Here is a 14,154-nt window from a genome sequence, read left to right on the forward strand (position 1 = left end):
AGCCTGTAAATCTTGTCCTAGCTTAAATATACCTCTTAAAATAACTTCTAAGGCACATAAAACTGTGGGATACATTTGGGAAGCCTGGCTAGACTAACAAAGGCCAGCACATAAACTTCTGGGATGCATTTGGGATACTTGGCTAGGCAAATAATGGTCATTAGCCAGGTATACAACTGTGAACATATAGCATTCCAGGTCTTTCATTATCAGCAGCAACTTCTGATCATGTTCTTTTGAATCCATATCTGCTGTCCCACAAACTAAAAAAAGTTATGGTAAGAAACTTTCTGCAAACATTTCATATTCAGCGTGTGTTTATATAAACCCCAATGCTTTTGATATAAGAAGCAAATAAAAGATGGCAAAATGTTTCAACTGTTTGACACTGGCTTCTGTTTATTTTTCCATGTGCTCCCTGGACTTTATATTTTATGCTTCTTCATTCTTTCCTCTTCTCATGAGTTAAGCACAAACTGCTTCCTTATTAAACAATCAATGGCTTTTTCTCCTCTTTCTATATTACTCTGTCCTTATTTCCCCGCTTCAGTTTATGCTACACATCTTCCACCTGCCAAGCCCTCATGACTCTCTTCCTTTCCCAGTTAATGTAACTTTCTTCCTGAGCTACAGATGACATTTCTCTAATTCTCTAATTCTAAATGTTTACTCTATTCCTAGGTCCATAGGTGTATACTAGGCTAATACCACTAGGGCACTTATAAACCTAGCTGTGCAACCCAAATGTGTCCCAAAAATTTGATTTATGTAGGTGGTGATTTATTGACTGACCTCTGTCTATCACAGACATAGGAGTCAGACCGGGGGTGACTTTTGGAATACCCATCCATTGGTCCAAGTTGCACGTAAATAGTGATAGGGAGGAACTCTGCTTCACATGGATGAGGAGCCTGTTCCAGGAAAAGGGAATTCTCTGAGAAACATATCTGTCTCTCCAACATGTCCTGTTTATGTCACAAGTAAAATTTAGGTCTTTTAATGCAGTAGTTATGATGTAGTTTGTTTTGTAAATGTGCAAAAGGTTTATCAAAACAGGGTCCAGGGATGCCTTGTATGTCAGGCAAAGATCACCTCTCAGAAGTCTGTATGATACCGAGTACAGAGACAGGGCTTAGTGTAGGACATTGTGTTTACTCCTGATATTCTTTTTGAAAACAACCTTTGTGGAGATCCCATTTGCTGTATGTGTTGGGTCAGGTGCATTCCTAATGGGGCATTACACTCAATGATGGGTCTGATGAGGGCCGAGTATACTGGTATGATGGCCCCTCTGGATCTAGATGCCATGCCCTTAATTATAGCTTGAGCAACATGGAAGGATTTTCTTACTACCTTGGACACATGCTGGTCGAAGGCTAGGTTTCTGTTTACATGAGTTCCCAGATCCCTGACTAGTGAATCAACTTTTAAGAGTGTTTTATTGATGATGAACCATTGTTTGCAAAAGTAAAGAAAATAAAAGCGCTACTACAGTGAACAGTCCTGACTCCCCCGTTTCCTCAGGACTATATATAACGTTTAATATATACATGTACACACACAAGCACACACACTCACCCGCACACATACTAGGCATGGAAAATTAATACAGCTGACATGAAAGTCTTTAATATAAAACAGTTGTATTCACACAACATAACTTAAATGCTGTATTTTTTCAAAATAAAATTAACATCTGTGATCTTATAGAAAGTAAAAAAAACAGCACATTTAACAAACGTGTACTGGAAACAACTGAAAACACAAAGTCTCTGGTTCATGTCTTCTCTGGACAAACAGGGTCTAGGTCTCTTATGCTGGTAAACTGATTTGGATGTAATGTTTCTTCTCCAGTGCTGTTACTCTGGGCATCCAATCTCCGTCTCCTAGGCTGCTAACCTGGTCTTAACTCTTTTAGACTACTCTCACTTTTCTCTCTGACTTTAGCTGTACAAGTCATTCTTTGCTGATGCTTGGATCTAATTGTCAGTTATATTTTGGTTTAACCTTAAAGGGATAACTATAGCACACATTATATATGAGCAGATATTTATTATATGCACAATATACAGAAGCAAAACCAGTACAGTTTTTACAAGCAGCTAAAATTTATAAACTGCACTGATGAAAACTATCATGTTACATTTAACTCCTCCAGGTTAAAACCACCTCTTGCTAGCCCTTGGGATGATCTATTACATCCTTGACAGACTATTCACATTTTAATGATCGGACTTTAAATTTGAAGGGCTGCAGTGACAAGGCCCACCTACACAACTTTATATTGCATTTTGCTGGTAGAGGCACTGTAGGAGAGCATGATCAGTTATGAGGTTAAACTCCTTACCTATCACCCAAACACCCATTTGGTATGTAGTCACTTGCATTCAGTGGCAGAATACTTAGCCTTTGTCCTGACCAGCTCTATACTTAAATTTACCCAACACAATGCATCTGAAATTCTCCAGGTGCAACCAGCACTAGATAAGACTGCAATCCAAATTGTATCTTGCTACAGATCCCCCACCATGCCCCAAGATTCTCATTACACCTTTCTAAACATGCTGGAAAATATTAAGATACAACCAAACACCCTAATACTGGATGATTTCAGCTACCTTGCCTTAACTGGGAAAACTACTCGTGTACCAACCACTTTGCTTAACGGTTCTTGGAATTCATAAATTCAAGTGCCTTAGAGCAACTAATTCATAGTCCCATCATGGGTACCAATATTCTAGACCTGGTCATTACCAACATGGGAGATTGATGCTTCACACCAGTGGTCACCCCCTTGTTGGTCAGATCAGACCATAAGCTAATCACCCTTGACATCCACATCCCACCCCCACCCCCTTTAAGGAAACCTCCATAAAAAACTTCTCCAAAGCCAACGTCATGCTTCCCAAGTCAGAAGTAACAAACTTCATGACACCCATGCAGATGGGAACTGGAAGTTCAACTGCTGAATCCTACACTAAGGTGCTGTATGAGCACATTCACTCATGCATGGACTGAGCCATCCCAAATAGAAACAAGACACTGTCCTCTAAAATAAGGAAGCCAATCTGGTGGTCCCCTGCCATAAACAAGCTGTACAACAGAAGGAAGGAACTGTTGCAAAAAAGAGGAAGAACCCAGGATTAAAAAAACTCCCTCACCAGCCTTAGTAGAAAGCTGAGATCTCTTATAAAATCTTCTAAAGCTAGTTACAAAAACAAAATCGCCAAAGATTCCAAAGACAACCGCAAGACATTATATAGCTATGTCAGGAATCTAAATGACAATACTCAGATCTGCTCTGAGCTACAGCAGAATGGCACTAGATATACTGATCTCAATGATATTGCCAATATCCTGGCAGATAGATTCAGTGCCAACTTCATTCCCCTCTCAGCCCCTAAAGGGCCCATCTCAATACTGGAAGAATGCTAAATTCTGGTAATCATGGCCAGTCAGGTAAAAACCACACTCTCTAACGCCACAAATACAGCGTCCATGGGACCAGACGACATCCCAGGCTGTGTACTGCATGAACTACAAAATGAACTGGCACCTCACGTATGTGTCGTGTTTAATCATAGCCTCAACTCGGGCTTCGTGCCCACAGAGTGGTGCACAGCTACAGTCTTCCCACTCCACAAAGGGGATCCACTTTGGATCCCAGGAACTACCGTCCCATCAGTCTGACGAGCCTGATCTGCAAGGCCATGGAACGTATTATCATGGAACTTATAAACAAAGACATTGACAACCTTCAAACACTGGACCCCACCCAGTTTGGGTTCGTGAAAGGCCGATCTTGCCTTCTGAACCTGATCGACTTCTTTGAATCAGTCTCCAGAGCTGTAGATGAGGGTAAGGTGCTTCACACAGCCTACTTGGACATCGCCAAGACTTTTGACACTATCCCCCACTCTGGAATCATAGATAAACTTACTAAGCTGGGTATTAATCCCTACGTCACTTGATGGCTTGCAAACTGGATTACTGACAGAACAGACACTGTAAAAGTAGCCAACTCCAAATCCAGCTCCAGACAAGTGACAAGTGGTGTACCGCAGGGTTTTGTCCTGAGACCCCTCTTGTTTGGCATCTACTTCTCTGAAGTACAGGCCAACACTAAGGGACTCTGGCTTACAAAGTTCGCAAATGACTGTAAGCAGGGAGCCATTATTGAATCCCCAAATTACGTGAATATACTACAAAAGGGCCTTACCAAAACAGATGCCTGGTGCCAGAGCCATGGGCTCAAGCTATAGTTGTCCCCTTGGTAAAAAAACACATACCTGTGAACTACCACATAGGTGGCAGTACACTAAACACCAAAAATGTGATAAGAGACCTAGAGACACAGGTGGACAGTGGTCTCACCTTTGATAACCACATAGCCACAACAGTTAGAAAATCCTTCTACGTGGCACACCTCATCACTAAGGGCTTTTCATCCAGAAAAAAGGAGGTCTTGTCCCTCTGTACTCATCCCTCATTAGCCCCATTATAGAATACAATGCCCCATTTGGTATGTACCTCACAGGACATCTGCAACAACTAGAAAGGCTGCAGAAATACCTCACAAAATGAATCACAGGCCTAAAGCAGATGCCTTATGCTGACCATCTAAAAAAACTCCAGCTATACTCTGTCACATATCGCCTACTCAGAGGCAATTTCTGCCTATCATACAAGGCCATGTCAAACCCAGAGTTGTTGGACATGCTACACTTCAAGAAATCCCTGTCTTTCCGAGCCACACGCTCCAGGGATCTTAACCTTGCCATCACAATGAATAGTACATGTTGGAGGGATAGGTTCCTGACCCAGAGACTCCCCATACTCTGGAATAGGCTGCCCATACATGTCAGGCAGAGCGCCTCAATGGCCCTCTTCAAGAGGAACCTTGACAATTGGATGGGAGATAGGAAATTCACCCTGGGGATCACATCAGTAGCCCTGCTAGACAGGGGTCCAGGAAAGTTAATATTTGTGGGAAGCAATAGCCAGGGAATCGTTATGGCTAGGCTTGTACAGGCCCTAGGGCCTATAGCCTAGTACCTACCTATGAACTTATGAACCTATGAACCTATAAGAATTCTGCTCGCAATTTGTCAGCAGCTAAGGTGGTAGGTTTTAGTTTTTTCAGTAGTTTCTTAATAAAATCTGTAGAGACAGGTAGGAATGTTAAGCCTTCAAAATCATTTTGATACAGAGGTGTCTGGTTCTGGGGTGGACAGTTTTGTGCATTAGCAAGAGCAAGAATGGATTTGGTGAAGAATTTGTTAAAGGATGTGGCAACACTGAGAGAGTTATCAGTTATGGGTGGGAGTTCTGGATTTTCCAAGATGGAGAATGTTATTAATGGCTGTCCAGAATTTTTGGGGGTTATTTTGGTATTTGGTTTGTATATTATGGTAGTAGTTAATTATATCTAATTTAATATATTTTTTAATTTATTATGGAGTTCAAGATATACTTGGTTGTCTGTATGAGAACTGGTTTTATGCCAGTGGTCCCAGGCATTATCTCTGGATTTCAGAAGAGACCTAGTCTCTTTACTAATCTAGGGGGCATGGCTGGAGTTTACCCTGATGGTTCTGGTGGGGGGCTTGGGAGTTTAGGATGTCTAATAATGTAGAGTTGAAGTATTGTACAGCTTCATTAAGGCTGAGGTTTTTAAGAGGAGACCAGTTACAAGATTTTAGTGCATTAATAAAGGTAGCTTGGTTGAAGTTTTTCCTGTTTCTTATTGTCTGGTAAATAGTGGGCTTTTCTTGATAGGCACAATGTCTTATAAAAGTTGGGAGGTGGTCACTTAGCCTGTCAGGGAGGCATCCAGATAAATAATTGGGATGTTTTTCTCCATCTCTCCTTTGAGACACTACTGCATCCAAACCCATCCCTAATATATCTTCGCACACTATGAAGTATCTGATAACATCAGGGGATGTCTGTATTAGTTCAGAATGTAGAATGCTCTTCAGTTCTTGGAAATCGTTTTTTGCCTCTGTAGTCCATATAACTTTTGTGGGCATCTTCTCCTTAGTCAAAGTAAGAGGGCTTGCAACTGTGGCATCTCATCTATAAACTGCTTTGTAGTCTGTGGCACTATGCAGATTCTTACTGCCTCCATATTTTCCTTCTGGGATTTGATAATGCTCCCTCCTATTACACAGTTTACATACTTTACCTCTGTTATGCCAGGTTTACTGTCAGGGACATTTACTATGAGTTATACCTGCTTCAAGGAGTTAAATACACCCTGCACTGCATGAATCCCAGTCTTTAGAATGTGTGATGACAGCGAATAAATATGATATGGCATAGTGGGTGTGAGGTTTAAGGATGCTTTCTATTATCTTTTGGAAAGTGGCTGGACCCCCATGAAAGCCAAACAGGAGGGCTGTGTATTAAAATAAGTCACCGGGAATAGAATCAACAGTTTTCTTCTTAGTTTTTTCAGCCAGAGGAAACTTGGCAGTAGCCTTTTGTTAAATACAAGGTAGTTAAAAACCTAGCCTTCCCTAGCTGTTTGATTACATTGACTACTGTAGAAGTAGACTAACTATAAAACTTAGAAATACTGTTTAAATTCCTGAAGTCATTACAAAACTTCATGGTTCAGTATGGATTTTGGAAACAAAACAAATGTACTATCACACTTACTGGTAGATTTTTCAGTTACCCCTAGCTGATGCATCTTTTTTACTCTATCTCAAAGTGCTTTTTTTTGGAATTCAGGGATCATGTAGGGTTTCAGATTAACCTTCTCTCCTTGGATGGTTTCTGTATGAAATGTGACTAGATTAGTTTTACAAGACTGTTACGGCATTGAGAATACTTATTTGCTCTGTAACAAGAACTATTTACCTCTTATTTCTACCGTTTTGACAATGTGTCATCTTCTTGAACCATAGGTATGGACAATAGCCTTCTCTCCTCAACAAGTTCTCTAGCCTTGGTTGTCAAACATAGCACAGCTGATTCCATCTCTTTTTGGGGATTCATTACATTAACCTGAAATATTTGTGACACCTCTCCCCTATCTGAAAGACTATAGAATTGATGGCATTTAGCCTCTCTGTGACTTCAAATGGCCACTGACATTTTATTAAAACAATGTTCTCTGCAGAGGGGTCCATAACCATTACTTAATCCCTGACCTGAAACTCCATTCCCAGCATTCACAATGCATGTCACCTGTTAGGTGGCCTCTGACCTCTCCATATGCTGTTGATCTATGGGCTGTACTGACTTTTATGTGTCCCATATACATATTTAGTGTTCAATGATCCCAGGTAGGTTAGAATTTTGGAAACTTTAGCTTTTACAGTAGGGACAGGAAAAAAAATGTAATTAGCTTACAAACATTAGAGAGCAGCAGAAAAAACAGAACTTAATGTATCAGTTGGGGTTGGGGCAGACACAAGAACAATAGAAAACAGTAGCAATATACTAAAAAGAAAGGCAGAGGAATGCAACTTTTACAGGCAAATGATAAGCAGAATATAAGACTCTAGGAGCAAAACTGGAATGTGAACAGATGTAAAAGCACAGAAACACACATCCTGCAGCAAAAATTATAATACTGTCACTATTACAATCCAAGCTACAGGCTAAATCATCAGACTAGGCAGAGATTTACCAGCAACATTGATTATGGAAAATGTAGCAACAATTGACTAAATGAGGCTCTGATCCTGCAGTAGTTCACAATTTTCCCACAAGTATGAATGAAACTACAAGAGTAAGGTTACAGACAGAGTTGAAAATATAAACAGCTAGCTTTTGCAAGTAATTCTAGTTATGGAGAAAAAAGTGCAGATTAATGTATAATTATACAATGACCCCCCATTAATAATCCAAAACATGCACGCTGATTGGTCAGTGTGCCCATTGTAAATCAGACTTATACTAATGGAAAAAGGTCCGGTCGCCTGGACTTTTTCCATTAGTATAAGTCTTTTTTTTTTTTATGTGTGTTGGACAGCAATGGAGAATGGAAGAGCTCCGTTGCTGTTAACTCACTATGTTAAATGAATTTAACATAGCGAGATATCTTTAAAAAAAAGCACCGGAGATCTTCACCCTCGTGACCAAACCACACCAACCATGGGTAAATCCGGCATTACCCACACCCAGGCGTGGGTTATTGCTTAAATGTTGCTCAGATCTTGCAGTAATTCACACTTATCTCATCATTGCAAGTGAAGCTACAAGACTAAGGTCCCAGAACAATTTCAACAAATGCAAACAGATTTTGTTTAGACTAAAACAAGATAAAATGCAGAAAAGTACACAAAAGTATCACATCATAGGTCACTATAAGTGCAGATGAAAATATTTAACCAGAATCCAAATATTTCTTTCTACCCTTTTTGATGAAAAGCTCATTTCTCACAGTTCAGGTCTTTCTACAATTCTTGGAGTTTTGAATAAAATACTCTGACAATAAAAGATAAGTACATCTTGCTACAGGTTCTAAAGTCACAGAGTTGAGCTATTGGGTTTATTTGATTGGATCCCTCTCTAGATAGGACACCCTTGACTAAATAACTAGGCATTTCCACATGCCTTAGTATTCCGTCCACTAATACAGTATCCTATACAAATTGAATTCCATGCAGTTGTAGTCACCCTTGCCCCCTTAAGTATTCCTGTCAAAACCATGGACCAGTACTTCTGTAGCTATTCTGATTGAGATGGGTATCTTGAGACAGTGTAATAATTGTCTCTTACTGTCTGATGGTCACCTACTATTCAAATAGCATTACACAGTATGTGATAGATATAGATATATATATATATATATATATATATATATATATATATATATATATATATATATATATATCTACTCAGGCACCAAAATCATCAGCAGTATACTACACACCACTCCACTACAAGGCCATCACAATACACATAATCCATCATATGCTGAGGTTCTATAGATTACTTTGCCTAAATCCTAAAGACCACCAAAATGAACACAAGCACAAAGCACATTCAACAAGTTAAGCTTACAAATCACATCACAGAACAAAAAGTCCCAACAACACAGACACTTAGGCTGTAAGGCAGGCATCTACTCAAATATACATTTTAGTTATAGGTGACTCCACTGTAAGACATATAGATGCACTTCTTACAAGCCTGAGCAAGGAGAGTGATAGTCAGCTGCTTGTCTGGTGTCAGAATTAGTCAGAACACACACACACACACACACACACACACACACACACACACACACACACACACACACACACACACACACACACACACACACACACACACACAGACACACACACACACACACACACACACACACACACACACACACACACACACACACACACACACACACACACGGCCAAGTTCTTGGACCAGAAGTGCTGGTGTGACTCTATCATAGTACATGTGGGTGTCAATGATATGAGATATACCTCCCCTGACTATATGAAGGTAGGCATGATGGAGCTCTCTGTGACCCAGGCAGGTATGAACCTTGCAGCGAACAGCATTCTACCTATTCCAAAGATGATGCAATAACATGAGCAAAAAATAACTGACTTCAATAATTGGTCAAGTGTTTGGTTTCATTCAAAGTGGGTTCAATATTTCTCAGCCTGGGATGATATGATTCACTAACTATGCTGCTTCACTAGTTATAGTCTGCATCTGTCCCCTCTAGAGTTTCTATTACTAGCAAAGACATTGTTCACCCCCAAAATGCCTTCTTTTAGGCAATGCCAGCCTGATAAACCTACCAACGTAACAAACCAAGCAACGGAAAATGTGAAGGTGTTACTGATGAGTGCTAGGAGCCTAAACAAGAAACTCCACTCCCTTATCCAGGAAAGACTCACATTAGCACTGTTAAACCAACATGATGCACTAGAGAGTGATGGCCAAATAACCATCAGAATAGTCCCGTACCATATGTACTAGCTTGACCTTGCCCTATGACCCCAGAAAGTCACAACACTCATCTACAGGAACTGGAGTCAGTTGGTATTAAACCCAATACCATTTCCTTGGTGATCTAAGCTATTCAGCTACAGAATGGGAAACCTTTACTACCATTAGTGCTTAAGCAGGGAGATTCCTGGACTTTATGATTACAAGTGTCCTGGAACAATTAGTCAGAGTACCCACTATTGGGGACACTATCTTGGATCTTGTTCTTACTAATATGGAAGCATCTTGCACCATCCCTTACATATCTTCATCAGTTGTTAGGTTTCACCATTAAGCCATTTTCTTCAAAATAAAATTGAAACCAGAGCCCCTTTCCATCCATGGTACCTTTAGAAATTTCTCTAAGACAAACTACATTCTCCTAAATGATACACTGGTAAGCTTCAAATCCCCACCATACCCAGTTTACTCTGCTGAATATGTGGACATGTTTAACATAGGGGTGCCACCTTTCATCAGGACTAAAACCAGACCAAGGCCATACCCCTTGCGTCACCTGTAATCCCCCCCATGCCCACCCCCTCTCCTGTCCAAGCTACGTCCATTTTGTGATGTCGCCATGACATCAGCAGATGGGAACACCTTCCTTTTCTGTTCCTGATGCTTGCTTTCTGATGATTTACTATGCTTTTCTATAAAAAAAGCATAGCAAATCTGCTGATTTTACAAACTACAATAGTTTGTTTCCTTTCTTGTAACAGTATACCAGAGTTTGTACAGTGTTTTTCAGACTACCGGATAATTGGTTTGATTGCCAGATAGTCTGGAAAAAAAAAACAGATAGGTGGCAACACTAGTTTAACATCACACTATGCCAGCATGTAAACAGCTGCATAGATGCAGCTGTACCCTGAAGGAACAGGTGCTGGGCAAAACTCAGACACAAATCCCCTTGGTAGAAACATAATATCAATAAGCTTTACAATAAACAAAAGAGAATTTTGATCAACAGTAAGTAGAATAATTCTTAGAATGATGGAGTCCTCATCGATGAAATAAACAAACAATTCAGGAGCTTAATAAAATCCTCCAAAGCCAAGTCTGGGGCTAAAATAGCCACCCAAGCCAAAGACAATCACAAAACCTTTTTAGTTATGTTCATAATCTCAGAAGCACAATGCAACAATCCACTGAGCTGATTGTGAATGGTGTTATCTGCATTGAGGCTGAAGCTATAGCTAACGTACTGGCTAATAAAATCAAGTCAAACTTTAACCCTTTCACCACTCTCTCTATCCTACAAGATGTACTTGAAACTGACTCCCCTACAGCTATCACACAAGTCCAAATCCTAAAGGTGCTCCCAAAAGCTAAAAATACTTCATCATTCTTAAATAGAATGAAGCACAGTTTAGCCCCTCCCCCCCACAACAACACTGTTTAACCTCAGCCTACATACAGGTTTTTACCAAGCAAATGGAGAACAGCTACAGCCTTTCCCCTGCAAAAGGGAAGACCTTCCACAGACCCACAGGTCTGACCAGCCTTAAATGCAAAGCTTTGGAAAGACTTATCCTAGAATTAACCAGTAAGGACAATGGGAACTTCCAAACACTGGAACTGTTTCAGTTCAGATTTTTCAAGGGTAAGTCATGCAATGGATGAAGTTAAAACAGTACACACCACATACCTCCAAATGCCTTAGGGTTTTGTCACAGTCCCCCACTCCAGCAAAGTAGGAAGGCTAAATAAATTGGGAATATCTCCAATATCATTGGCTGGATTGACAAATGGCTCACAGATATGATATAGGAAATCAAAACAGAGCAAGCTAACTCCACAAAGAAACCAATCAGCAGTAGAGTTTCCCAGTGATTGGTGCTGTGACTGTGCTGTTTGGCATCTAAGCATCTATTTATTTGAAGTAAAAGCCAGTATCAAAGAGCTCTGGCTGGCTCAGTCTGCAGATGAATGCAAACTAAGAGCGGTTTTTAAATCTCCAAATCACTTAACCATCCTGCAGGAAGGTTTGTCCTTAAACAAATAAGTAGGGTGAGAATCATGAACTAAAAGTAAATGCCAAAAAAAATGCATTATCATATCCTTTGGGAAGTTGCCTACCACAGTAAAGTACCACATTGACAAGTGTCCGTTGAGAGCTGACCCAATTGTTCTGAATTTGGGAACTTACATGGACAGTGATCTAACTTACGACCAACATGTGTCCATTGTCAGAAGAATATCCTTCTATATTGCAAAGCTTTCAAACAAAGGCATTGTTACTAGATCTAATGATATCATTGTCCCCCTTTACTTTGCCACATTAGGCTAATTATTGAGAATAATGCCCCTTTGTCATGTATTTGTCCAGACACATTCAACAACTGGAATGCCCACAGAAATATCTTACTAAAAGGAAACAAGGTCTAAACAATATATCCTACATGGACCACCTCACAGACCTGTCACTATACTCAGTATCCTTCAGAGTGCTAAGAGGTGACCTGTGTCTGGTATACGAAGCATCCTATAAACCAATACTGATGGACCTACCACACATCAGCAAGTCAAATGGCATTAGAAGTACTCAGTCCATTAATTTAAACCTCTTCTGCAATATCAGTAAAGTTGTTTGGAGGGACAGATACATCTCACAAAGCTCCCATGAAATTGAACAGGTTATTTCAAAACATTGGCCTATATTGGCGTTACATGAAGAAATAAAACAATTTGTTCCACCCAACCCCCACTTTGTAAGAAAAAGGGATGCTAACTTAAAAGAACTCTTTGAGAGACATGGGGACTATGGTAAGGGAACAAGTAGGATAAAAACAGGCACACACAGATGTGGTTCTTGTAAGCAATGCAGCTTCATGTTGGACCAGGACACAGTGTTTATTCCATCCAAAAGATTTAGACACAAACCCGCTAGTTATTTTAATTGTGGAACTAAAGGGGTGGTTTATTTAGGAATATGTGTACACTGTTATAGTTTTTATGTGGGTAAAATGGAGAGGCATTTTAGGAGAAGAGTTTATGAACATCTTTACCATGTTTCTAAGGGCAAAGAAAATAATGCCTTCTTTAAACACTCACAGGTGTGTGACAATATGGAGTTGAAATTCACGATTTTAGAGCAAGTGACACCAGATTTGCGAGGTGGCAACTGGGAAACTAGGCTCGAGTATCATGAATTATACTGGCAGTTAAAGTTAGATGCAGGGAGGTCTCCTGGGCTGAACGAGAACATCAACATCAGCAGTGTGCTAAAGTTAAGAATGGCTCGTCTATAATATTATAATAATAGGATTTCAGTCAATGTTTTGAATTTAATTCTATTTTAATTTTAATTTCATGTACTTTAGAGTTTGTTTAAATTAGGTTTGAAAACAGTAGTACAATAAGTTTATGTAAAAATCATTATAGATAGTGTTGCAGTGCAAACTCGAGAAAGAATGTTATGGTTGGATATACTGATTTTGATAGACAACTCTGTAATTTGATGTAGTCTAAGGACATTTCATTAGTTTTTTATACACAGTTTTTTACACATAGTTTTATATATTTTTTTTACATATATTCATATATTTTTAAGAATTGGTGTGGCTTTAATTGATGGGGATGGATGAAAAAGCCATGTGACTGTTTCCCTGACTATTTAACAAGTTTTAATGGAAGCACAAAACATATTGCACTCTGAAGAAGCTCGGTATTGACCGAGCGAAAGCGCTTGGTTTTATTCACTTTCTTTATTCCATTGTGAAATAAAGTCTGTTGCCTATTTGAAGTGGATTATTGAATTATTGGAGTAGAGAGATCCGGGTCCTGTGGCTTTGGGTATTACATTTTATTTTTGGCTTGTTCATTCTGTTGTTCTGACTTGGAGTCAGCTACTTTAACACTGTGGGTTCTATCTATGAGCCAGTTTACAACCCACCTAGTGATATAGGGGTTGATACCTACCTTATTGAGTTTTTCTATGATTCCTAAGTGGGAAATGGTATCAAAGGCCTTGGCCAGATCATGGTAGGCTATATGAACCACCTTGCCTTTATCCACAGCTTTGGTGACTGACTCAAAGAAGTCAACAAAGTTGAGCAGGTATGATCTACCTTTCACAAAACCAAACTGTGTGGGATCTGGGATCCAGAGTTTGGAGATTACCTATATCCTTGTTTATTAAGTCCATGATGATGCATTCCATAGCTTTGCATATCAGACTTGTCAGGCTAATGGGCA

This window comes from Protopterus annectens, chromosome 13.part0 (assembly GCF_019279795.1).
Source record: "Protopterus annectens isolate FY-2018-M chromosome 13.part0, PAN1.0, whole genome shotgun sequence".
NCBI lineage: Eukaryota > Metazoa > Chordata > Ceratodontiformes > Protopteridae > Protopterus > Protopterus annectens.